General features: G+C 47.6%; 13 non-coding genes and 1 pseudogene across 13 annotated transcripts; all 14 read left to right on the top strand.

Annotated features, from left to right (window-relative positions):
- Positions 1–863: 863 nt before the first annotated feature.
- Positions 864–1,054, top strand: LOC141231600 (U2 spliceosomal RNA). Its single transcript, XR_012297914.1, has one exon. It is a non-coding gene; the product is annotated as a U2 spliceosomal RNA (small nuclear RNA).
- A 1,112-nt stretch (positions 1,055–2,166) lies between these two features.
- LOC141231589 (U2 spliceosomal RNA) lies at positions 2,167–2,357 on the top strand. Its single transcript, XR_012297903.1, has one exon. It is a non-coding gene; the product is annotated as a U2 spliceosomal RNA (small nuclear RNA).
- A 1,115-nt stretch (positions 2,358–3,472) lies between these two features.
- Positions 3,473–3,663, top strand: LOC141231729 (U2 spliceosomal RNA). Its single transcript, XR_012298040.1, has one exon. It is a non-coding gene; the product is annotated as a U2 spliceosomal RNA (small nuclear RNA).
- A 1,115-nt stretch (positions 3,664–4,778) lies between these two features.
- Positions 4,779–4,969, top strand: LOC141231577 (U2 spliceosomal RNA). Its single transcript, XR_012297891.1, has one exon. It is a non-coding gene; the product is annotated as a U2 spliceosomal RNA (small nuclear RNA).
- Positions 4,970–6,081: 1,112 nt separating this feature from the next.
- On the top strand, positions 6,082–6,272 carry LOC141231565 (U2 spliceosomal RNA). Its single transcript, XR_012297879.1, has one exon. It is a non-coding gene; the product is annotated as a U2 spliceosomal RNA (small nuclear RNA).
- Positions 6,273–7,387: 1,115 nt separating this feature from the next.
- Positions 7,388–7,578, top strand: LOC141232370 (U2 spliceosomal RNA). The gene has a single exon (XR_012298623.1). It is a non-coding gene; the product is annotated as a U2 spliceosomal RNA (small nuclear RNA).
- A 1,115-nt stretch (positions 7,579–8,693) lies between these two features.
- LOC141232358 (U2 spliceosomal RNA) lies at positions 8,694–8,884 on the top strand. The gene has a single exon (XR_012298612.1). It is a non-coding gene; the product is annotated as a U2 spliceosomal RNA (small nuclear RNA).
- Positions 8,885–9,999: 1,115 nt separating this feature from the next.
- On the top strand, positions 10,000–10,190 carry LOC141231719 (U2 spliceosomal RNA). The gene has a single exon (XR_012298030.1). It is a non-coding gene; the product is annotated as a U2 spliceosomal RNA (small nuclear RNA).
- Positions 10,191–11,305: 1,115 nt separating this feature from the next.
- LOC141232347 (U2 spliceosomal RNA) lies at positions 11,306–11,496 on the top strand. The gene has a single exon (XR_012298601.1). It is a non-coding gene; the product is annotated as a U2 spliceosomal RNA (small nuclear RNA).
- A 1,115-nt stretch (positions 11,497–12,611) lies between these two features.
- LOC141232336 (U2 spliceosomal RNA) lies at positions 12,612–12,802 on the top strand. Its single transcript, XR_012298590.1, has one exon. It is a non-coding gene; the product is annotated as a U2 spliceosomal RNA (small nuclear RNA).
- A 1,113-nt stretch (positions 12,803–13,915) lies between these two features.
- Positions 13,916–13,993, top strand: LOC141231861 (U2 spliceosomal RNA; annotated as a pseudogene).
- A 5,564-nt stretch (positions 13,994–19,557) lies between these two features.
- LOC141231815 (U2 spliceosomal RNA) lies at positions 19,558–19,750 on the top strand. The gene has a single exon (XR_012298124.1). It is a non-coding gene; the product is annotated as a U2 spliceosomal RNA (small nuclear RNA).
- Positions 19,751–20,866: 1,116 nt separating this feature from the next.
- LOC141231759 (U2 spliceosomal RNA) lies at positions 20,867–21,057 on the top strand. The gene has a single exon (XR_012298069.1). It is a non-coding gene; the product is annotated as a U2 spliceosomal RNA (small nuclear RNA).
- A 1,115-nt stretch (positions 21,058–22,172) lies between these two features.
- LOC141232324 (U2 spliceosomal RNA) lies at positions 22,173–22,363 on the top strand. The gene has a single exon (XR_012298579.1). It is a non-coding gene; the product is annotated as a U2 spliceosomal RNA (small nuclear RNA).
- The last annotated feature ends 691 nt before the right edge of the window (positions 22,364–23,054 follow it).

The raw sequence follows: 23,054 nt of genomic DNA, 5'->3' as shown, positions 1-23,054 counted from the left end.
ACAGACATATTAGGCAAGCATTTTGGAGCTTTCACCTAAATAACTACAGGTGGTGAGATAAGCTGCACAATATAATTGACCTTTCAGTATATTGTTGCACACACACCATCTATTTAGCAAATGCCCTTGTTATCAACAGCAGCCTTTTAAACTCACCTGAGCTAACAGGTATGTGCGCTGGTTACTCTGCTGCGCTTAAAATTTCTTTTTTGGTTTGCTACAATGCCTTTTCTGAAACGTTGTCTCCTTCTGCTGGAACACTGACTTCTTTCATTTAATGCCTGCAGACTATAAAAGAGAACCCAACCCAAAAAGTTTGGTTGATTAGTCTGTGGCATTCTGTTAAACTGTTGCTTATGGCGGTCTCTGTGAGCTTCTCAGCGACATTCAGCCAGCCAGGTATCCTGCCTGCAGTAGATGGAATGTGGCAATGGAACGCTGGCTGCGCGTGTCATAATAGGCTCTGAGCCTTTATATACCTGTGCACAGCAGCAGCCACCTTCAGTCTGCTGCTGGACAGCCAGCAGCAGCAGCAGCAGGAGAGGTATGTAATCAGGAGCCCTCCTGCTAAGGGTAGACAGCTGCTCGTTCCACCCCACCCCCCGCCTTAATTGGTTCTCCTCCCTTCCAACGGTGTTGAGGCGGGTGGGAACAGCAGGGGGTGAAGGTGCTGTGTTTAAAGAGGTGGAGTTATGCAGATCTAAAACGCGTGGATTGCAGCAGCAGCAAGCCGAAAAGTGCAGGCATGTAAGGGATCTAGAGGTTGACAACATGTCTTCTTAACGGGAGTCCAGGAGCTCATCTCCACAAATGGACTTTTCAGGATCCTTGGGTGGCTCCGTAGTTTGAAACCAATTCTGGTTATCGCTTCTCGGCCTTTTGGCTAAGATCAAGTGTAGTATCTGTTCTTATCAGTTTAATATCTGATACGTCCCCTATCTGGGGACCATATATTAAATGGATTTTTAGAACAGGGAGATGGAAAAAGAGCTTGCTCTGTCCACTCCACGCATTGACCTGGTATTGCAGTATCTCCAGGACCGGTGCACCCCTTCTTTAATGCAGTTTCTAAAATCAGAAAGAATTGAATTCAATGTTTTTTGTTCATTTTTCTTGTTTGTCGGATTTTGGGATGGACTCTTTGGCTTTGCTTTTCTTCTCCTCATTGGATTTTTCATGTTCAAAGTTGCAGAAGCCAGATTACAAGCTCATTTTGGTTCAACTTCAGCAACTGTGCATTGCATTGCCATGTAATGTGATGCAATGCTATCTTTCTAGCTCTCCCTTTTTACTTCCTTTTGGATAAACAGACATATTAGGCAAGCATTTTGGAGCTTTCACCTAAATAACTACAGGTGGTGAGATAAGCTGCACAATATAATTGACCTTTCAGTATATTGTTGCACACACACCATCTATTTAGCAAATGCCCTTGTTATCAACAGCAGCCTTTTAAACTCACCTGAGCTAACAGGTATGTGCGCTGGTTACTCTGCTGCGCTTAAAATTTCTTTTTTGGTTTGCTACAATGCCTTTTCTGAAACGTTGTCTCCTTCTGCTGGAACACTGACTTCTTTCATTTAATGCCTGCAGACTATAAAAGAGAACCCAACCCAAAAAGTTTGGTTGATTAGTCTGTGGCATTCTGTTAAACTGTTGCTTATGGCGGTCTCTGTGAGCTTCTCAGCGACATTCAGCCAGCCAGGTATCCTGCCTGCAGTAGATGGAATGTGGCAATGGAACGCTGGCTGCGCGTGTCATAATAGGCTCTGAGCCTTTATATACCTGTGCACAGCAGCAGCCACCTTCAGTCTGCTGCTGGACAGCCAGCAGCAGCAGCAGGAGAGGTATGTAATCAGGAGCCCTCCTGCTAAGGGTAGACAGCTGCTCGTTCCACCCCACCCCCCGCCTTAATTGGTTCTCCTCCCTTCCAACGGTGTTGAGGCGGGTGGGAACAGCAGGGGGTGAAGGTGCTGTGTTTAAAGAGGTAGAGTTATGCAGATCTAAAACGCGTGGATTGCAGCAGCAGCAAGCCGAAAAGTGCAGGCATGTAAGGGATCTAGAGGTTAACAACATGTCTTCTTAACGGGAGTCCAGGAGCTCATCTCCACAAATGGACTTTTCAGGATCCTTGGGTGGCTCCGTAGTTTGAAACCAATTCTGGTTATCGCTTCTCGGCCTTTTGGCTAAGATCAAGTGTAGTATCTGTTCTTATCAGTTTAATATCTGATACGTCCCCTATCTGGGGACCATATATTAAATGGATTTTTAGAACAGGGAGATGGAAAAAGAGCTTGCTCTGTCCACTCCACGCATTGACCTGGTATTGCAGTATCTCCAGGACCGGTGCACCCCTTCTTTAATGCAGTTTCTAAAATCAGAAAGAATTGAATTCAATGTTTTTTGTTCATTTTGCTTGTTTGTCGGATTTTGGGATGGACTCTTTGGCTTTGCTTTTCTTCTCCTCATTGGATTTTTCATGTTCAAAGTTGCAGAAGCCAGATTACAAGCTCATTTTGGTTCAACTTCAGCAACTGTGCATTGCATTGCCATGTAATGTGATGCAATGCTATCTTTCTAGCTCTCCCTTTTTACTTCCTTTTGGATAAACAGACATATTAGGCAAGCATTTTGGAGCTTTCACCTAAATAACTACAGGTGGTGAGATAAGCTGCACAATATAATTGACCTTTCAGTATATTGTTGCACACACACCATCTATTTAGCAAATGCCCTTGTTATCAACAGCAGCCTTTTAAACTCACCTGAGCTAACAGGTATGTGCGCTGGTTACTCTGCTGCGCTTAAAATTTCTTTTTTGGTTTGCTACAATGCCTTTTCTGAAACGTTGTCTCCTTCTGCTGGAACACTGACTTCTTTCATTTAATGCCTGCAGACTATAAAAGAGAACCCAACCCAAAAAGTTTGGTTGATTAGTCTGTGGCATTCTGTTAAACTGTTGCTTATGGCGGTCTCTGTGAGCTTCTCAGCGACATTCAGCCAGCCAGGTATCCTGCCTGCAGTAGATGGAATGTGGCAATGGAACGCTGGCTGCGCGTGTCATAATAGGCTCTGAGCCTTTATATACCTGTGCACAGCAGCAGCCACCTTCAGTCTGCTGCTGGACAGCCAGCAGCAGCAGCAGCAGGAGAGGTATGTAATCAGGAGCCCTCCTGCTAAGGGTAGACAGCTGCTCGTTCCACCCCACCCCCCGCCTTAATTGGTTCTCCTCCCTTCCAACGGTGTTGAGGCGGGTGGGAACAGCAGGGGGTGAAGGTGCTGTGTTTAAAGAGGTGGAGTTATGCAGATCTAAAACGCGTGGATTGCAGCAGCAGCAAGCCGAAAAGTGCAGGCATGTAAGGGATCTAGAGGTTGACAACATGTCTTCTTAACGGGAGTCCAGGAGCTCATCTCCACAAATGGACTTTTCAGGATCCTTGGGTGGCTCCGTAGTTTGAAACCAATTCTGGTTATCGCTTCTCGGCCTTTTGGCTAAGATCAAGTGTAGTATCTGTTCTTATCAGTTTAATATCTGATACGTCCCCTATCTGGGGACCATATATTAAATGGATATTTAGAACAGGGAGATGGAAAAAGAGCTTGCTCTGTCCACTCCACGCATTGACCTGGTATTGCAGTATCTCCAGGACCGGTGCACCCCTTCTTTAATGCAGTTTCTAAAATCAGAAAGAATTGAATTCAATGTTTTTTGTTCATTTTGCTTGTTTGTCGGATTTTGGGATGGACTCTTTGGCTTTGCTTTTCTTCTCCTCATTGGATTTTTCATGTTCAAAGTTGCAGAAGCCAGATTACAAGCTCATTTTGGTTCAACTTCAGCAACTGTGCATTGCATTGCCATGTAATGTGATGCAATGCTATCTTTATCGCTCTCCCTTTTTACTTCCTTTTGGATAAACAGACATATTAGGCAAGCATTTTGGAGCTTTCACCTAAATAACTACAGGTGGTGAGATAAGCTGCACAATATAATTGACCTTTCAGTATATTGTTGCACACACACCATCTATTTAGCAAATGCCCTTGTTATCAACAGCAGCCTTTTAAACTCACCTGAGCTAACAGGTATGTGCGCTGGTTACTCTGCTGCGCTTAAAATTTCTTTTTTGGTTTGCTACAATGCCTTTTCTGAAACGTTGTCTCCTTCTGCTGGAACACTGACTTCTTTCATTTAATGCCTGCAGACTATAAAAGAGAACCCAACCCAAAAAGTTTGGTTGATTAGTCTGTGGCATTCTGTTAAACTGTTGCTTATGGCGGTCTCTGTGAGCTTCTCAGCGACATTCAGCCAGCCAGGTATCCTGCCTGCAGTAGATTGAATGTGGCAATGGAACGCTGGCTGCGCGTGTCATAATAGGCTCTGAGCCTTTATATACCTGTGCACAGCAGCAGCCACCTTCAGTCTGCTGCTGGACAGCCAGCAGCAGCAGCAGCAGGAGAGGTATGTAATCAGGAGCCCTCCTGCTAAGGGTAGACAGCTGCTCGTTCCACCCCACCCCCCGCCTTAATTGGTTCTCCTCCCTTCCAACGGTGTTGAGGCGGGTGGGAACAGCAGGGGGTGAAGGTGCTGTGTTTAAAGAGGTGGAGTTATGCAGATCTAAAACGCGTGGATTGCAGCAGCAGCAAGCCGAAAAGTGCAGGCATGTAAGGGATCTAGAGGTTGACAACATGTCTTCTTAACGGGAGTCCAGGAGCTCATCTCCACAAATGGACTTTTCAGGATCCTTGGGTGGCTCCGTAGTTTGAAACCAATTCTGGTTATCGCTTCTCGGCCTTTTGGCTAAGATCAAGTGTAGTATCTGTTCTTATCAGTTTAATATCTGATACGTCCCCTATCTGGGGACCATATATTAAATGGATTTTTAGAACAGGGAGATGGAAAAAGAGCTTGCTCTGTCCACTCCACGCATTGACCTGGTATTGCAGTATCTCCAGGACCGGTGCACCCCTTCTTTAATGCAGTTTCTAAAATCAGAAAGAATTGAATTCAATGTTTTTTGTTCATTTTGCTTGTTTGTCGGATTTTGGGATGGACTCTTTGGCTTTGCTTTTCTTCTCCTCATTGGATTTTTCATGTTCAAAGTTGCAGAAGCCAGATTACAAGCTCATTTTGGTTCAACTTCAGCAACTGTGCATTGCATTGCCATGTAATGTGATGCAATGCTATCTTTCTAGCTCTCCCTTTTTACTTCCTTTTGGATAAACAGACATATTAGGCAAGCATTTTGGAGCTTTCACCTAAATAACTACAGGTGGTGAGATAAGCTGCACAATATAATTGACCTTTCAGTATATTGTTGCACACACACCATCTATTTAGCAAATGCCCTTGTTATCAACAGCAGCCTTTTAAACTCACCTGAGCTAACAGGTATGTGCGCTGGTTACTCTGCTGCGCTTAAAATTTCTTTTTTGGTTTGCTACAATGCCTTTTCTGAAACGTTGTCTCCTTCTGCTGGAACACTGACTTCTTTCATTTAATGCCTGCAGACTATAAAAGAGAACCCAACCCAAAAAGTTTGGTTGATTAGTCTGTGGCATTCTGTTAAACTGTTGCTTATGGCGGTCTCTGTGAGCTTCTCAGCGACATTCAGCCAGCCAGGTATCCTGCCTGCAGTAGATGGAATGTGGCAATGGAACGCTGGCTGCGCGTGTCATAATAGGCTCTGAGCCTTTATATACCTGTGCACAGCAGCAGCCACCTTCAGTCTGCTGCTGGACAGCCAGCAGCAGCAGCAGGAGAGGTATGTAATCAGGAGCCCTCCTGCTAAGGGTAGACAGCTGCTCGTTCCACCCCACCCCCCGCCTTAATTGGTTCTCCTCCCTTCCAACGGTGTTGAGGCGGGTGGGAACAGCAGGGGGTGAAGGTGCTGTGTTTAAAGAGGTAGAGTTATGCAGATCTAAAACGCGTGGATTGCAGCAGCAGCAAGCCGAAAAGTGCAGGCATGTAAGGGATCTAGAGGTTAACAACATGTCTTCTTAACGGGAGTCCAGGAGCTCATCTCCACAAATGGACTTTTCAGGATCCTTGGGTGGCTCCGTAGTTTGAAACCAATTCTGGTTATCGCTTCTCGGCCTTTTGGCTAAGATCAAGTGTAGTATCTGTTCTTATCAGTTTAATATCTGATACGTCCCCTATCTGGGGACCATATATTAAATGGATTTTTAGAACAGGGAGATGGAAAAAGAGCTTGCTCTGTCCACTCCACGCATTGACCTGGTATTGCAGTATCTCCAGGACCGGTGCACCCCTTCTTTAATGCAGTTTCTAAAATCAGAAAGAATTGAATTCAATGTTTTTTGTTCATTTTGCTTGTTTGTCGGATTTTGGGATGGACTCTTTGGCTTTGCTTTTCTTCTCCTCATTGGATTTTTCATGTTCAAAGTTGCAGAAGCCAGATTACAAGCTCATTTTGGTTCAACTTCAGCAACTGTGCATTGCATTGCCATGTAATGTGATGCAATGCTATCTTTCTAGCTCTCCCTTTTTACTTCCTTTTGGATAAACAGACATATTAGGCAAGCATTTTGGAGCTTTCACCTAAATAACTACAGGTGGTGAGATAAGCTGCACAATATAATTGACCTTTCAGTATATTGTTGCACACACACCATCTATTTAGCAAATGCCCTTGTTATCAACAGCAGCCTTTTAAACTCACCTGAGCTAACAGGTATGTGCGCTGGTTACTCTGCTGCGCTTAAAATTTCTTTTTTGGTTTGCTACAATGCCTTTTCTGAAACGTTGTCTCCTTCTGCTGGAACACTGACTTCTTTCATTTAATGCCTGCAGACTATAAAAGAGAACCCAACCCAAAAAGTTTGGTTGATTAGTCTGTGGCATTCTGTTAAACTGTTGCTTATGGCGGTCTCTGTGAGCTTCTCAGCGACATTCAGCCAGCCAGGTATCCTGCCTGCAGTAGATGGAATGTGGCAATGGAACGCTGGCTGCGCATGTCATAATAGGCTCTGAGCCTTTATATACCTGTGCACAGCAGCAGCCACCTTCAGTCTGCTGCTGGACAGCCAGCAGCAGCAGCAGCAGGAGAGGTATGTAATCAGGAGCCCTCCTGCTAAGGGTAGACAGCTGCTCGTTCCACCCCACCCCCCGCCTTAATTGGTTCTCCTCCCTTCCAACGGTGTTGAGGCGGGTGGGAACAGCAGGGGGTGAAGGTGCTGTGTTTAAAGAGGTGGAGTTATGCAGATCTAAAACGCGTGGATTGCAGCAGCAGCAAGCCGAAAAGTGCAGGCATGTAAGGGATCTAGAGGTTGACAACATGTCTTCTTAACGGGAGTCCAGGAGCTCATCTCCACAAATGGACTTTTCAGGATCCTTGGGTGGCTCCGTAGTTTGAAACCAATTCTGGTTATCGCTTCTCGGCCTTTTGGCTAAGATCAAGTGTAGTATCTGTTCTTATCAGTTTAATATCTGATACGTCCCCTATCTGGGGACCATATATTAAATGGATTTTTAGAACAGGGAGATGGAAAAAGAGCTTGCTCTGTCCACTCCACGCATTGACCTGGTATTGCAGTATCTCCAGGACCGGTGCACCCCTTCTTTAATGCAGTTTCTAAAATCAGAAAGAATTGAATTCAATGTTTTTTGTTCATTTTGCTTGTTTGTCGGATTTTGGGATGGACTCTTTGGCTTTGCTTTTCTTCTCCTCATTGGATTTTTCATGTTCAAAGTTGCAGAAGCCAGATTACAAGCTCATTTTGGTTCAACTTCAGCAACTGTGCATTGCATTGCCATGTAATGTGATGCAATGCTATCTTTATCGCTCTCCCTTTTTACTTCCTTTTGGATAAACAGACATATTAGGCAAGCATTTTGGAGCTTTCACCTAAATAACTACAGGTGGTGAGATAAGCTGCACAATATAATTGACCTTTCAGTATATTGTTGCACACACACCATCTATTTAGCAAATGCCCTTGTTATCAACAGCAGCCTTTTAAACTCACCTGAGCTAACAGGTATGTGCGCTGGTTACTCTGCTGCGCTTAAAATTTCTTTTTTGGTTTGCTACAATGCCTTTTCTGAAACGTTGTCTCCTTCTGCTGGAACACTGACTTCTTTCATTTAATGCCTGCAGACTATAAAAGAGAACCCAACCCAAAAAGTTTGGTTGATTAGTCTGTGGCATTCTGTTAAACTGTTGCTTATGGCGGTCTCTGTGAGCTTCTCAGCGACATTCAGCCAGCCAGGTATCCTGCCTGCAGTAGATGGAATGTGGCAATGGAACGCTGGCTGCGCGTGTCATAATAGGCTCTGAGCCTTTATATACCTGTGCACAGCAGCAGCCACCTTCAGTCTGCTGCTGGACAGCCAGCAGCAGCAGCAGCAGGAGAGGTATGTAATCAGGAGCCCTCCTGCTAAGGGTAGACAGCTGCTCGTTCCACCCCACCCCCCGCCTTAATTGGTTCTCCTCCCTTCCAACGGTGTTGAGGCGGGTGGGAACAGCAGGGGGTGAAGGTGCTGTGTTTAAAGAGGTGGAGTTATGCAGATCTAAAACGCGTGGATTGCAGCAGCAGCAAGCCGAAAAGTGCAGGCATGTAAGGGATCTAGAGGTTGACAACATGTCTTCTTAACGGGAGTCCAGGAGCTCATCTCCACAAATGGACTTTTCAGGATCCTTGGGTGGCTCCGTAGTTTGAAACCAATTCTGGTTATCGCTTCTCGGCCTTTTGGCTAAGATCAAGTGTAGTATCTGTTCTTATCAGTTTAATATCTGATACGTCCCCTATCTGGGGACCATATATTAAATGGATTTTTAGAACAGGGAGATGGAAAAAGAGCTTGCTCTGTCCACTCCACGCATTGACCTGGTATTGCAGTATCTCCAGGACCGGTGCACCCCTTCTTTAATGCAGTTTCTAAAATCAGAAAGAATTGAATTCAATGTTTTTTGTTCATTCTGCTTGTTTGTCGGATTTTGGGATGGACTCTTTGGCTTTGCTTTTCTTCTCCTCATTGGATTTTTCATGTTCAAAGTTGCAGAAGCCAGATTACAAGCTCATTTTGGTTCAACTTCAGCAACTGTGCATTGCATTGCCATGTAATGTGATGCAATGCTATCTTTCTAGCTCTCCCTTTTTACTTCCTTTTGGATAAACAGACATATTAGGCAAGCATTTTGGAGCTTTCACCTAAATAACTACAGGTGGTGAGATAAGCTGCACAATATAATTGACCTTTCAGTATATTGTTGCACACACACCATCTATTTAGCAAATGCCCTTGTTATCAACAGCAGCCTTTTAAACTCACCTGAGCTAACAGGTATGTGCGCTGGTTACTCTGCTGCGCTTAAAATTTCTTTTTTGGTTTGCTACAATGCCTTTTCTGAAACGTTGTCTCCTTCTGCTGGAACACTGACTTCTTTCATTTAATGCCTGCAGACTATAAAAGAGAACCCAACCCAAAAAGTTTGGTTGATTAGTCTGTGGCATTCTGTTAAACTGTTGCTTATGGCGGTCTCTGTGAGCTTCTCAGCGACATTCAGCCAGCCAGGTATCCTGCCTGCAGTAGATGGAATGTGGCAATGGAACGCTGGCTGCGCGTGTCATAATAGGCTCTGAGCCTTTATATACCTGTGCACAGCAGCAGCCACCTTCAGTCTGCTGCTGGACAGCCAGCAGCAGCAGCAGCAGGAGAGGTATGTAATCAGGAGCCCTCCTGCTAAGGGTAGACAGCTGCTCGTTCCACCCCACCCCCCGCCTTAATTGGTTCTCCTCCCTTCCAACGGTGTTGAGGCGGGTGGGAACAGCAGGGGGTGAAGGTGCTGTGTTTAAAGAGGTGGAGTTATGCAGATCTAAAACGCGTGGATTGCAGCAGCAGCAAGCCGAAAAGTGCAGGCATGTAAGGGATCTAGAGGTTGACAACATGTCTTCTTAACGGGAGTCCAGGAGCTCATCTCCACAAATGGACTTTTCAGGATCCTTGGGTGGCTCCGTAGTTTGAAACCAATTCTGGTTATCGCTTCTCGGCCTTTTGGCTAAGATCAAGTGTAGTATCTGTTCTTATCAGTTTAATTTCTGATACGTCCCCTATCTGGGGACCATATATTAAATGGATTTTTAGAACAGGGAGATGGAAAAAGAGCTTGCTCTGTCCACTCCACGCATTGACCTGGTATTGCAGTATCTCCAGGACCGGTGCACCCCTTCTTTAATGCAGTTTCTAAAATCAGAAAGAATTGAATTCAATGTTTTTTGTTCATTTTGCTTGTTTGTCGGATTTTGGGATGGACTCTTTGGCTCTGCTTTTCTTCTCCTCATTGGATTTTTCATGTTCAAAGTTGCAGAAGCCAGATTACAAGCTCATTTTGGTTCAACTTCAGCAACTGTGCATTGCATTGCCATGTAATGTGATGCAATGCTATCTTTCTAGCTCTCCCTTTTTACTTCCTTTTGGATAAACAGACATATTAGGCAAGCATTTTGGAGCTTTCACCTAAATAACTACAGGTGGTGAGATAAGCTGCACAATATAATTGACCTTTCAGTATATTGTTGCACACACACCATCTATTTAGCAAATGCCCTTGTTATCAACAGCAGCCTTTTAAACTCACCTGAGCTAACAGGTATGTGCGCTGGTTACTCTGCTGCGCTTAAAATTTCTTTTTTGGTTTGCTACAATGCCTTTTCTGAAACGTTGTCTCCTTCTGCTGGAACACTGACTTCTTTCATTTAATGCCTGCAGACTATAAAAGAGAACCCAACCCAAAAAGTTTGGTTGATTAGTCTGTGGCATTCTGTTAAACTGTTGCTTATGGCGGTCTCTGTGAGCTTCTCAGCGACATTCAGCCAGCCAGGTATCCTGCCTGCAGTAGATGGAATGTGGCAATGGAACGCTGGCTGCGCGTGTCATAATAGGCTCTGAGCCTTTATATACCTGTGCACAGCAGCAGCCAGCTTCATTCTGCTGCTGGACAGCCAGCAGCAGCAGCAGCAGGAGAGGTATGTAATCAGGAGCCCTCCTGCTAAGGGTAGACAGCTGCTCGTTCCACCCCACCCCCCGCCTTAATTGGTTCTCCTCCCTTCCAACGGTGTTGAGGCGGGTGGGAACAGCAGGGGGTGAAGGTGCTGTGTTTAAAGAGGTGGAGTTATGCAGATCTAAAACGCGTGGATTGCAGCAGCAGCAAGCCGAAAAGTGCAGTCATGTAAGGGATCTAGAGGTTGACAACATGTCTTCTTAACGGGAGTCCAGGAGCTCATCTCCACAAATGGACTTTTCAGGATCCTTGGGTGGCTCCGTAGTTTGAAACCAATTCTGGTTATCGCTTCTCGGCCTTTTGGCTAAGATCAAGTGTAGTATCTGTTCTTATCAGTTTAATATCTGATACGTCCCCTATCTGGGGACCATATATTAAATGGATTTTTAGAACAGGGAGATGGAAAAAGAGCTTGCTCTGTCCACTCCACGCATTGACCTGGTATTGCAGTATCTCCAGGACCGGTGCACCCCTTCTTTAATGCAGTTTCTAAAATCAGAAAGAATTGAATTCAATGTTTTTTGTTCATTTTGCTTGTTTGTCGGATTTTGGGATGGACTCTTTGGCTTTGCTTTTCTTCTCCTCATTGGATTTTTCATGTTCAAAGTTGCAGAAGCCAGATTACAAGCTCATTTTGGTTCAACTTCAGCAACTGTGCATTGCATTGCCATGTAATGTGATGCAATGCTATCTTTCTAGCTCTCCCTTTTTACTTCCTTTTGGATAAACAGACATATTAGGCAAGCATTTTGGAGCTTTCACCTAAATAACTACAGGTGGTGAGATAAGCTGCACAATATAATTGACCTTTCAGTATATTGTTGCACACACACCATCTATTTAGCAAATGCCCTTGTTATCAACAGCAGCCTTTTAAACTCACCTGAGCTAACAGGTATGTGCGCTGGTTACTCTGCTGCGCTTAAAATTTCTTTTTTGGTTTGCTACAATGCCTTTTCTGAAACGTTGTCTCCTTCTGCTGGAACACTGACTTCTTTCATTTAATGCCTGCAGACTATAAAAGAGAACCCAACCCAAAAAGTTTGGTTGATTAGTCTGTGGCATTCTGTTAAACTGTTGCTTATGGCGGTCTCTGTGAGCTTCTCAGCGACATTCAGCCAGCCAGGTATCCTGCCTGCAGTAGATGGAATGTGGCAATGGAACGCTGGCTGCGCGTGTCATAATAGGCTCTGAGCCTTTATATACCTGTGCACAGCAGCAGCCACCTTCAGTCTGCTGCTGGACAGCCAGCAGCAGCAGCAGCAGGAGAGGTATGTAATCAGGAGCCCTCCTGCTAAGGGTAGACAGCTGCTCGTTCCACCCCACCCCCCGCCTTAATTGGTTCTCCTCCCTTCCAACGGTGTTGAGGCGGGTGGGAACAGCAGGGGGTGAAGGTGCTGTGTTTAAAGAGGTGGAGTTATGCAGATCTAAAACGCGTGGATTGCAGCAGCAGCAAGCCGAAAAGTGCAGGCATGTAAGGGATCTAGAGGTTGACAACATGTCTTCTTAACGGGAGTCCAGGAGCTCATCTCCACAAATGGACTTTTCAGGATCCTTGGGTGGCTCCGTAGTTTGAAACCAATTCTGGTTATCGCTTCTCGGCCTTTTGGCTAAGATCAAGTGTAGTATCTGTTCTTATCAGTTTAATATCTGATACGTCCCCTATCTGGGGACCATATATTAAATGGATTTTTAGAACAGGGAGATGGAAAAAGAGCTTGCTCTGTCCACTCCACGCATTGACCTGGTATTGCAGTATCTCCAGGACCGGTGCACCCCTTCTTTAATGCAGTTTCTAAAATCAGAAAGAATTGAATTCAATGTTTTTTGTTCATTTTGCTTGTTTGTCGGATTTTGGGATGGACTCTTTGGCTTTGCTTTTCTTCTCCTCATTGGATTTTTCATGTTCAAAGTTGCAGAAGCCAGATTACAAGCTCATTTTGGTTCAACTTCAGCAACTGTGCATTGCATTGCCATGTAATGTGATGCAATGCTATCTTTCTAGCTCTCCCTTTTTACTTCCTTTTGGATAAACAGACATATTAGGCAAGCATTTTGGAGCTTTCACCTAAATAACTACAGGTGGTGAGATAAGCTGCACAATATAATTGACCTTTCAGTATATTGTTGCACACACACCATCTATTTAGCAAATGCCCTTGTTATCAACAGCAGCCTTTTAAACTCACCTGAGCTAACAGGTATGTGCGCTGGTTACTCTGCTGCGCTTAAAATTTCTTTTTTGGTTTGCTACAATGCCTTTTCTGAAACGTTGTCTCCTTCTGCTGGAACACTGACTTCTTTCATTTAATGCCTGCAGACTATAAAAGAGAACCCAACCCAAAAAGTTTGGTTGATTAGTCTGTGGCATTCTGTTAAACTGTTGCTTATGGCGGTCTCTGTGAGCTTCTCAGCGACATTCAGCCAGCCAGGTATCCTGCCTGCAGTAGATGGAATGTGGCAATGGAACGCTGGCTGCGCGTGTCATAATAGGCTCTGAGCCTTTATATACCTGTGCACAGCAGCAGCCACCTTCAGTCTGCTGCTGGACAGCCAGCAGCAGCAGCAGGAGAGGTATGTAATCAGGAGCCCTCCTGCTAAGGATAGACAGCTGCTCGTTCCACCCCACCCCCCCGCCTTAATTGGTTCTCCTCCCTTCCAACGGTGTTGAGGCGGGTGGGAACAGCAGGGGGTGAAGGTGCTGTGTTTAAAGAGGTGGAGTTATGCAGATCTAAAACGCGTGGATTGCAGCAGCAGCAAGCCGAAAAGTGCAGGCATGTAAGGGATCTAGAGGTTGACAACATGTCTTCTTAACGGGAGTCCAGGAGCTCATCTCCACAAATGGACTTTTCTTGATCCTTGGGTGGCTCCGTAGTTTGAAACCAATTCTGGTTATCGCTTCTCGGCCTTTTGGCTAAGATCAAGTGTAGTATCTGTTCTTTTAAGAACACAAGAGCTACGATCTACACTTGACGAGAGCGATCGAACTCGGAAGGAGAAGAGCTTCGGAGCCCAGCTGACATCGGAGAAGGAAGGCGGATATCGGTGGGAGGAAGAAGCTCTAAAGAATCCAGAAGAAGACGAAGACTCGGAGAAGAATCGGGCTGTCCTGTGGAATCTTCGAGGAAGAAAATCATCGAGACAAAGACCTTTCGGGGAATTTGTCCAGAACACGACGGGAGAAGAATCTGCATAGCTCCACCCATTCCGGGAAGAGTTCCAGATCCAGCTCCAAGAAGTAACTGCAGGAGGAAAGCCATGGCAAGCGCTGCGAGGAAGGCCGAAAAGAAGAGCCTGGAGCAGGGGACAGCCAGGAGGGCCCAGCCAGGAGCCGATTCTGACCCCAAGGACTCTGCCTCCACGACTGGCCAGCAGAAGGGACCCCAGAAGCCCCGCCACGAAGCTCCAGCCCTGGAGCCATGGATGCGGCAGACGGTGGCCCTGAAGCTGAAGGAAGTGGATGGGAGGGTGCCGGATATGTCCTCGGACGTGTTCTGCCAGAAGATGCTGCTGGATCGAGGCTTCTCCAGGTCGGACACCCTCAGCATCCAGACCTTCTTGACGGGGATCTTCTTCGTCACCTTCGCCACTGTGAACACCTGCAGGAGGTTCTGGGAAATGGTAAGCGCAAAAGGACCGGATAATTCTTTCTCTGCCTTTACAGGTAGCTGCCCTATCCAGAGGGACGAAAGGAGGATCACGGTCTCCATGCGCAACCCGCACACCCCAGGCCAAGACATCTGTACCTTCCTGAGACGCTTCTGTTTGGTTGTGAAGGAACCCTCTCACATCCTGAATGGACTCGGCTTCTGGACAGGTAAGTGGTCGGTGACCGTTAGACTTCACAGGGACCTGGCGTACTCAGACGGACTTCGGCACCTGCCCCCGACATTCTCCCTGGGCAACTCCTACGGCCTCATCTATTACCCGGACATGCCGCGGAACTGCAGGAGATGCGGCAAGAACGGCCACGAGATGAAGGACTGCAAGGAGGATGCCTGCAGGATTTGTCGAGTGACGGGACACAGCTCGAAGGACTGCCCGAAGAAGACATCCTGCAACCTGTGTGGGCTGGCGGCTCATCTGTACAAGGATTGCCCCAAGCGTGAGAGATCCTGGGCATCGGTGGTTGCGACGACCCCAGCTACGGAGGACAAGGCCCCGACGACCAGGCCTGTGAAAGTCAAGGATGCGACGACCAAGGCCCCAGCGGCCAAGGCCGAGACGACCAAGGCCAAAGCGGTCAAGGAGTCGGTGGCCAAAGCCCCAGCGACGGTCCCAGCAGCTCCGAAGCAGAAGAAAAAGTCAAAGGAGGGTAAGAGTTCTGTCACCCCTCTCTCGATCCCTCCCCCTGCCACCCCCATCCAATTCCCCCCCACCCCGGCCACCCCTGCTGAGGATTCCACTTCCTCTTCCTCCTTCCCCTACTCCTCAGCAGGTGTCCTTTCCCCTGCCCCGGCAGCCACTCTCCCTCCCCAGACCATGGTAGCGGTGGAATTAACCTTTCCTCCACCCGCCGCTATCTATTCCGAGGAGGATTTTCCCCTTCTTGTCTCCCCAGTTCCAACTCGGGGAAAGAGGAAGGTGGAGGACAGCCCTGCTACTGAATCCTCCAAAAAGAAGATTCTGGATTTCGTAGGCGAAAAGGAGGATACCCTCCCTGAGCCAGAAGAGATGGAGCACATGGTTGAGACCCTGGTGGCCGAGCCAGAAGAGGAGGAACTGGTGGTCGCCGAGATCGAGGCCGCGCTGCTTGACCAGATGGAGGAAGAGGGCCTGCTGGTGATCCCGTCACCAGCAGTCAACACCGACGAGGGACCACCCGACCGGAGTGGTAACTAAGGTGTATTGCCTGCGATAACTTTTTCTTTTTTCCCTACATGATGGCTAATATTAACTTATTTTCCATTAATGTCAGGAGCATCAAGGACAAGTTCAGACGTCAGACTATTTATGCCTTCCTTACTTCCCAGTTGTGTGATGTTTATATGTTGCAGGAATGTTCCCTTCCCTCCTCTAGGTCCTTCAAACATCTGGCCAGGGAGTGGTCCCACGGTCCATCCTACTGGTCCGGTGGGGGTGACTGAAAGTCTGCGGGGGTCGCAATTCTGATCAGGGGGGGCGCATTCACGCTTGAGTCCGTCCAGGAGCTCATCTGCGGCAGGGCTCTTGTTGTAGATGGCAACTGGGCGGGAGAACCTGTCAGGTTCATCAACGTGCATGCGTCCCCACTGAAGAATGAGCGTTTGGAGCTTTTCCAGACCCTGCGGCTTCAGCTTGCCACCACCAGGACCTTAGTGATGGCCGGGGATTTCAACTGCCCCATCGAGGAGGATGGTCGTAGTTCTGGCACATCTGCCAAGTTGGACATCACGTCCAAGCTGCTCATCGAGATGGTAACCGAGGACTCTCTTCAGGACGTGGTGGGCTCCATGGGGAGAGGCTCCACGAACTATTCGTGGAGCCAACCCGATGGCTCACTCCGCTCCAGGATTGACTTTGTGTTCACCTCTCGGGCAGTCAGGCAGAGTAGGCACTCGATGGTCTCCTGCTTCTTCTCCGACCACAGAGCCATTCACTTACAAGGTGTCCTCGGCGACGGTTTTCCGTCCGGCCCCGGCTCCTGGAAGCTGAATTGTGCTCTGCTGGCTCAGGATGAAGTCGTGGAGGAGCTGAGAGCAGCCTACGCAATGTGGCAGTCCTACAAGGGTAGCTTCCAAACAGTCTCTGATTGGTGGGAATATGTTAAACTTGAGTTTCGCTGTTTCTTTCAGGCCAAGGGTCGACAACAGGCGTGTGAGAAGAGGAGGGACTTCAGAGGGCTGCAGCGCGAGCTGCGGTCGCTGCAGGACCTTCTTCACTGCGGCTGGGACGTGAGGGAGGAGCTGGAGGAGACCAAGAAGAGCCTGAAAAGGCACTTTGAGGAGGAGTCCAAGCGAATCGTCTTCCGTTCCAAAGTGGAGAATCTGGAGAAGGGTGAGAAATGTAATTCATTCTTTTTCAGGAAACTTCATGCCGGTCACACGCCCCTGAACGAGCTGCGAGACGAGAGCGGAAACATGCGACGTGGGAAGGAGGACGTGATGAGGGTCGTCAGCGACTTCTACAGCGAACTCTACTCCCACAAGACTACTGACCCCGACGCTGCTGATAAGTTCCTGTCAGGTATCACTAACCATCTTGATCCTGCAGGCACGGCAGCCTTGGACAAACCTCTGATGGTGGGCGAATTGCTCTCTGCCGCTAAATCCTTTAGGACCGGCAGGACCCCGGGCAGTGATGGTCTTCCAGCGGAGCTCTATGTAGCGCTGGGAGACCTCATCTGTCCGGACCTGTTGGACCTGTACGAGGAGATGGTGGTGGAGGGTAGAATGCCTCCATCTTTGAGGGAAGGAATGGTCACGATCCTGTACAAGCGGAAGGGAGAGAGGTGCGACCTGAGGAATTGGCGTCCCATCACTCTGCTCAACGTGGACTACAAGATCCTGGCCAAGACGATGGCGACACGACTTAAGACGGTCATCGGACGGATCATCCACCCGGACCAGACCTGCGGTATCCCTGGACGTCGCATCGCAGACAGCCTCGCTCTCGTGCGGGACACGGTCGAGTACATCAAGGTCCGCCGCGCACAAGCGGCCCTGGTCTCCTTGGATCAGGAGAAGGCCTTCGACCGGGTTTCCCACGAGTTCATGGGCCGAGCTCTGCACCGGTTAGGTTTGGGTAACATGTTTTGTTCGTATGTCCGTCTGATGTATTTTGATATCCACAGCTCGGTGTTGGTGAACGGCTGGAAGACTGACCCCTTCCCTGTCCTCTCTGGGGTCAGACAAGGCTGCCCTCTATCACCTCTTCTTTTTGTTTGTGTTATAGAACTCTTCGCAGAGGCTATCCGGCAGAATGGAGAGATCAGAGGGATCACCGCACCGGGTCCGGGACGACACGAGGTCAAGTGCTCGCTCTACATGGACGACGTCACCGTCTTCTGCGCTGATCGTGGTTCAGTCGACGCCCTCGTCCAGACGTGTGAGAGGTTCGGCCGGGCTTCAGGGGCCAAAGTCAACTGCAGGAAGTCGGAAGCCATGCTCTTCGGGGATTGGCAGCCGGCCTCCTCCGCCCCCTTCCCCTTCAACATTCAACCGGATTTCCTCAAGGTGCTGGGAGTCTGGTTTGGGAAGGAAGGAGCGGCCCTCAAGTCCTGGCAAGAACGCTTGGCCAAGGTGAAGCAACGGATCGGACTCTGGAGCCTCAGACACCTCACTTGTGAGGGTAAGGCACTCGTCCTGCGTAATGAGGTCCTGCCCGTCTTGCAGTACACGGCGCAGGCCTGGCCCCCACATGTCACTGTGTGCAGGGCCATTACCAGGACAGTGTTTCACTTTGTCTGGGGATCCAAGATGGACAGAGTCAGGCGGGCCGTCATGTACAAGGAGCCTCGCAAGGGTGGGAAGGGCGTTCCAGATATCCCCACCCTCCTGCGATCCTCTTTTGTGTGTGATTGTGTCCGCCGGACTTTGCAAGTCAAGAATGGCTCCGCGGGCAGGTCCATGTCTCACTTCTTCCTGCTTCCTCTTTGGAGGCGACTCGGCTGGGACAAGTGGGACAGCTCCTTCCCCTACAACTGGACGACGCCATGGTTCTACGGAGACGTCGTTCGATTTGTGGGGGAGCATCAACTGGAGGGACTCAAGCCCGACTTGTGGAAGCCCAAAACTATCCACAAGCTAATCAGAGCCAAGGATGACGTGGAGAACATCACAGGACTTCACCAGGACACGCTGGAGACTGTGTGGACAAATGTGTCGTCTGACAGGCTGACCAACGGGCACAAGGACTTGTCGTGGATGGCGATTCAGGGCGGACTGCCCGTCCGGTCATTCATGCATGCCTGGAACCTGTGCAAGACCCGGTACTGCCCAAGGTGCCCCTTCGTGGAGGAAACATCTTTGCACACTTTTTGGGACTGCGGATTTGCACAGCGCCTATTGACTGCACTTGAGGACGACCTGAGGAACTCTGTCCCCAGGGCGAGCCTATCGCACCATTCTGTGCTTTATGGACTCTTCCCTGGGGTTCATACCGTCGGAGCCATCCAGGAGGCTTGGCGCCTTATGAACTGCTTCAAGGATGCCGTTTGGGTCGCCAGGAACCGGCTCATCTTGAGGAGGGAGAGGATGTCCATCCAGGACTGCCGCAGGCTGATCCACAGCCTGCTCAGAGACTATTCCATCATGGACGGTCCGGAGGACGAGGATGAGGACTAAACCCCTCCTCCCCCTCTCCCCTTATGTGTCTTGTCTTTCAATAAAGCTTCGGGCCTGTGATTTCCCCCCCCCCATCCCCTTTTTCCCAATCCCCATCCCTTATCACAGTTCGTCGTACTGTATTGATTGACATGCTTTTTCTTTCAGATTGAGTGTTTTGTGTAGCATAGGGCTGTGATGTGTCTAGTTAGTGCGTCGTATCCTCATGCTATGTAAATATGATGTAGAATTCTGTGTGTACTGGGCTGCGGCACTGTACACTGTCTGTTAACTTATTTTTTGTGCTAATAAAAGATATATTCAATCAAAAAATCTGTTCTTATCAGTTTAATATCTGATACGTCCCCTATCTGGGGACCATATATTAAATGGATTTTTAGAACAGGGAGATGGAAAAAGAGCTTGCTCTGTCCACTCCACGCATTGACCTGGTATTGCAGTATCTCCAGGACCGGTGCACCCCTTCTTTAATGCAGTTTCTAAAATCAGAAAGAATTGAATTCAATGTTTTTTTGTTCATTTTGCTTGTTTGTCGGATTTTGGGATGGACTCTTTGGCTTTGCTTTTCTTCTCCTCATTGGATTTTTCATGTTCAAAGTTGCAGAAGCCAGATTACAAGCTCATTTTGGTTCAACTTCAGCAACTGTGCATTGCATTGCCATGTAATGTGATGCAATGCTATCTTTCTAGCTCTCCCTTTTTACTTCCTTTTGGATAAACAGACATATTAGGCAAGCATTTTGGAGCTTTCACCTAAATAACTACAGGTGGTGAGATAAGCTGCACAATATAATTGACCTTTCAGTATATTGTTGCACACACACCATCTATTTAGCAAATGCCCTTGTTATCAACAGCAGCCTTTTAAACTCACCTGAGCTAACAGGTATGTGCGCTGGTTACTCTGCTGCGCTTAAAATTTCTTTTTTGGTTTGCTACAATGCCTTTTCTGAAACGTTGTCTCCTTCTGCTGGAACACTGACTTCTTTCATTTAATGCCTGCAGACTATAAAAGAGAACCCAACCCAAAAAGTTTGGTTGATTAGTCTGTGGCATTCTGTTAAACTGTTGCTTATGGCGGTCTCTGTGAGCTTCTCAGCGACATTCAGCCAGCCAGGTATCCTGCCTGCAGTAGATGGAATGTGGCAATGGAACGCTGGCTGCGCGTGTCATAATAGGCTCTGAGCCTTTATATACCTGTGCACAGCAGCAGCCACCTTCAGTCTGCTGCTGGACAGCCAGCAGCAGCAGCAGCAGGAGAGGTATGTAATCAGGAGCCCTCCTGCTAAGGGTAGAGAGCTGCTCGTTCCACCCCACCCCCCGCCTTAATTGGTTCTCCTCCCTTCCAACGGTGTTGAGGCGGGTGGGAACAGCAGGGGGTGAAGGTGCTGTGTTTAAAGAGGTGGAGTTATGCAGATCTAAAACGCGTGGATTGCAGCAGCAGCAAGCCGAAAAGTGCAGGCATGTAAGGGATCTAGAGGTTGACAACATGTCTTCTTAACGGGAGTCCAGGAGCTCATCTCCACAAATGGACTTTTCAGGATCCTTGGGTGGCTCCGTAGTTTGAAACCAATTCTGGTTATCGCTTCTCGGCCTTTTGGCTAAGATCAAGTGTAGTATCTGTTCTTATCAGTTTAATATCTGATACGTCCCCTATCTGGGTACCATATATTAAATGGATTTTTAGAACAGGGAGATGGAAAAAGAGCTTGCTCTGTCCACTCCACGCATTGACCTGGTATTGCAGTATCTCCAGGACCGGTGCACCCCTTCTTTAATGCAGTTTCTAAAATCAGAAAGAATTGAATTCAATGTTTTTTGTTCATTTTGCTTGTTTGTCGGATTTTGGGATGGACTCTTTGGCTTTGCTTTTCTTCTCCTCATTGGATTTTTCATGTTCAAAGTTGCAGAAGCCAGATTACAAGCTCATTTTGGTTCAACTTCAGCAGCTGTGCATTGCATTGCCATGTAATGTGATGCAATGCTATCTTTCTAGCTCTCCCTTTTTACTTCCTTTTGGATAAACAGACATATTAGGCAAGCATTTTGGAGCTTTCACCTAAATAACTACAGGTGGTGAGATAAGCTGCACAATATAATTGACCTTTCAGTATATTGTTGCACACACACCATCTATTTAGCAAATGCCCTTGTTATCAACAGCAGCCTTTTAAACTCACCTGAGCTAACAGGTATGTGCGCTGGTTACTCTGCTGCGCTTAAAATTTCTTTTTTGGTTTGCTACAATGCCTTTTCTGAAACGTTGTCTCCTTCTGCTGGAACACTGACTTCTTTCATTTAATGCCTGCAGACTATAAAAGAGAACCCAACCCAAAAAGTTTGGTTGATTAGTCTGTGGCATTCTGTTAAACTGTTGCTTATGGCGGTCTCTGTGAGCTTCTCAGCGACATTCAGCCAGCCAGGTATCCTGCCTGCAGTAGATGGAATGTGGCAATGGAACGCTGGCTGCGCGTGTCATAATAGGCTCTGAGCCTTTATATACCTGTGCACAGCAGCAGCCACCTTCAGTCTGCTGCTGGACAGCCAGCAGCAGCAGCAGCAGGAGAGGTATGTAATCAGGAGCCCTCCTGCTAAGGGTAGACAGCTGCTCGTTCCACCCCACCCCCCGCCTTAATTGGTTCTCCTCCCTTCCAACGGTGTTGAGGCGGGTGGGAACAGCAGGGGGTGAAGGTGCTGTGTTTAAAGAGGTGGACTTATGCAGATCTAAAACGCGTGGATTGCAGGAGCAGCAAGCCGAAAAGTGCAGGCATGTAAGGGATCTAGAGGTTGACAACATGTCTTCTTAACGGGAGTCCAGGAGCTCATCTCCACAAATGGACTTTTCAGGATCCTTGGGTGGCTCCGTAGTTTGAAACCAATTCTGGTTATCGCTTCTCGGCCTTTTGGCTAAGATCAAGTGTAGTATCTGTTCTTATCAGTTTAATATCTGATACGTCCCCTATCTGGGGACCATATATTAAATGGATTTTTAGAACAGGGAGATGGAAAAAGAGCTTGCTCTGTCCACTCCACGCATTGACCTGGTATTGCAGTATCTCCAGGACCGGTGCACCCCTTCTTTAATGCAGTTTCTAAAATCAGAAAGAATTGAATTCAATGTTTTTTGTTCATTTTGCTTGTTTGTCGGATTTTGGGATGGACTCTTTGGCTTTGCTTTTCTTCTCCTCATTGGATTTTTCATGTTCAAAGTTGCAGAAGCCAGATTACAAGCTCATTTTGGTTCAACTTCAGCAACTGTGCATTGCATTGCCATGTAATGTGATGCAATGCTATCTTTCTAGCTCTCCCTTTTTACTTCCTTTTGGATAAACAGACATATTAGGCAAGCATTTTGGAGCTTTCACCTAAATAACTACAGGTGGTGAGATAAGCTGCACAATATAATTGACCTTTCAGTATATTGTTGCACACACACCATCTATTTAGCAAATGCCCTTGTTATCAACAGCAGCCTTTTAAACTCACCTGAGCTAACAGGTATGTGCGCTGGTTACTCTGCTGCGCTTAAAATTTCTTTTTTGGTTTGCTACAATGCCTTTTCTGAAACGTTGTCTCCTTCTGCTGGAACACTGACTTCTTTCATTTAATGCCTGCAGACTATAAAAGAGAACCCAACCCAAAAAGTTTGGTTGATTTGTCTGTGGCATTCTGTTAAACTGTTGCTTATGGCGGTCTCTGTGAGCTTCTCAGCGACATTCAGCCAGCCAGGTATCCTGCCTGCAGTAGATGGAATGTGGCAATGGAACGC

This window comes from Phyllobates terribilis, unplaced genomic scaffold, assembly GCF_046119375.1.
Source record: "Phyllobates terribilis strain yellow unplaced genomic scaffold, ASM4611937v1 Scaffold_538__1_contigs__length_1162401, whole genome shotgun sequence".
NCBI classification, from domain to species: domain Eukaryota; kingdom Metazoa; phylum Chordata; class Amphibia; order Anura; family Dendrobatidae; genus Phyllobates; species Phyllobates terribilis.
This window is presented reverse-complemented; position numbering and strand designations above follow the sequence as displayed.